The sequence below is a fragment of the Notothenia coriiceps genome, unplaced genomic scaffold (genome assembly GCF_000735185.1).
Source record: "Notothenia coriiceps isolate Sejong01 unplaced genomic scaffold, NC01 NC01_scaffold00004833, whole genome shotgun sequence".
NCBI classification, from domain to species: Eukaryota; Metazoa; Chordata; class Actinopteri; order Perciformes; family Nototheniidae; genus Notothenia; species Notothenia coriiceps.
The window spans coordinates 1-2300 of record NW_011337534.1 but is presented as its reverse complement, the minus strand read 5'-3'; the positions used below and the strand labels follow the sequence as shown (position 1 = coordinate 2300).

The following is a 2300-nucleotide window of genomic DNA, read 5'->3' as shown; positions in this document are numbered from 1 at the left end:
CACCAGAGTACTTTTAAACACGAGTATCTGTACTTCTACTTGAGTAAAGGATGTGTGTACTTTTTTGAGAATAAAGTCATAATAATGGGAGTAAAGTTGAAATGTTGAGACTTAAGTACAAATTGAGTAAGAATATTAAGAATTAAGTGAAAATCTGTTGAACAAAGTCAACATTTTGATTGTAAAAGTTAAACATTTGAATAACAACGAATATACTTAAAGTTGGATTTTATTCTCATTTTATTTCATTTGTTTTTACCTCATGCCCTCTCTGCTCTTAACGTGTCTGATATGTATTTGTTCTTCAGGGCAAAGTGGTTCATCAGAGCTTCAGCATCCAGAGCTCCTTCACTCAGAAAGTGCGGCTGCAGCAGATCCGCTCGCTGACTGAAGACATTCGCTTTTATTATAAGCGGCTGCGCAACAACAAAGACGAGCTGGAGCCCAGACGGAAATCCAAAGTATGTATTCCCCTTCGCCTCGTCTCCCTGATCCCATTATGCTCCTTATGAACGTGAACTTATTTTTCTTTCCTCCATCTTTTTCAGGTGGCTAATATTTATTTTGACGCCAGCTTGCAGTGTGGTGATCACTGTTATGTGGGGCTGCCATTTGTGCTTAAATGTAAGTTGTTGTTTCTTTTGAGTGTGTGTGTAAAATAAAATATTTACGGAAGAGTTGAAGGGCCGGGCATCAGAGGTAAAAACAAAAGGACGATTTTGAGAATAAGATACAACTTTAAGTATATTCATTTTTATTCAAATGTTTAACTTTTATAATCAAAATGTTGACTTTGTTCACCAGATTTTTACTTAATTCTTAATATTCTTACTCAATTTGTACTTAAGTCTCAATAAATTAACTTTATTCCCATTATTATGACTTTATTCTCAAAAATGTTACGTTAATTCTCAATATTATGACTTTATTACGAAGATTTTCACTGTTATTTTTGGATTGCAGACTATTTCGCCATTTATTCTCAATATTTTTGACTTAATTCTCGATATGTTGACTTTAAAGGGGACCTATCAAGCAAAATGCACTTTTTTATTTCTTTTTATACATCAACATGTGGCCCGGTGTGCCAGGTCAGATGAGCCGTGATTTTAGCTTGCACGTTCTTCTGGAGGTCCGTGTTGACTTCAAAGACGGCTTCGACCCTTTTTGAAAAGAGAAAAAAAAAAAAACACATCTTGTGACGTTTACCGTTCCATATCATTCGGGAAGATTCTCATGTACAATTCAAAAGTTGCTTAAAAGGTCTCCTATCATGCAAAATGCACTTTGTGATGTCTTTTATATATGAATATGTGTCCCGGTGCGTCAGAAAATAAAACCCTCTCTCTTTTCCTCCGTACCCACATCTTTTAAAAACAGGGGTACAACGAGCTGATCCAGATTTGCTGCCGATATGAAGTAATTCCGGATGGTGGACCCACAGAGAGTTGCTATCAGAAACAATGCCTGACGTGTTTTGGACGTAATCTCGTCTTTGTTTACATTAGCAAGCCTCGCTAACACTCAGAGCTAGCCTGTACTGGAGAGCACATGTGTTTTAAAAAGCAGGAAATAAAAAAAGAACTCACCTTGTGATAAACCCGCAAGAGAAAAAGCATTTGAGCTCCATACTGTTTCAGAAATAATCCTTGATGTGGTTTAGAACAGGATGGCGTTTTATCATAGCAGAATTTAACTTTATCTCCGGTAGAATTCTGATCAGGCATTAGCCCCGCCTCCTTTTTTTTCCCTTTTTTTTTTTTCAAGTTAAGGACCCAAAATCCGCGTTTCTCTAACAGGGCTGCAAAAGAGGGGAATGAGGGATTTCAAAAATGTTTGATATGTTTTTATATATTTTGATATATCTGAAGCTCATAATATATGCCTAAAAATAGCATGATAGGAGACCTTTAATCTTAACATTATCGCTTTTTTCTCAAAATGCGTAACTATAAAAATAAATCTTTCTTAATAATGTTTCCCTCTTATGCCTGGCCTGAACACTCTTTGGTGCAAATCTCCCACAACAAGAACAGAAATGTTGTATTAATGAATCTGTGTGTCCCTCCCAGCGGAGTCGAAGCCTCACGGTCTGGCGCTTCAGGAAGACATCTGGGACGCAGACGTAGACCTTCATCAGAAACTCCTGCGCAGATGGAAAGAGCTCAAAGAGCGCTCGGGACACAAGTGAGTTTAGACTTAGAGCTCACCGATTATACAAAATCCACTTCTCCATGTCTCTTCTACATCAACATGTGTCCCCTCTTCTCCATGTCTCTTCTACATCAACATGTGTCCCC

General features: G+C 37.6%; 1 long non-coding RNA gene across 1 annotated transcript; it reads left to right on the top strand.

The window, feature by feature from the left end:
* The first annotated feature begins 299 nt into the window (after nt 1-299).
* Nucleotides 300-2223, top strand: LOC104942618 (uncharacterized). The gene is made up of 3 exons (XR_798032.1): nt 300-461; nt 549-624; nt 2073-2223. It is a non-coding gene; the product is annotated as an uncharacterized lncRNA (long non-coding RNA).
* The last annotated feature ends 77 nt before the right edge of the window (nt 2224-2300 follow it).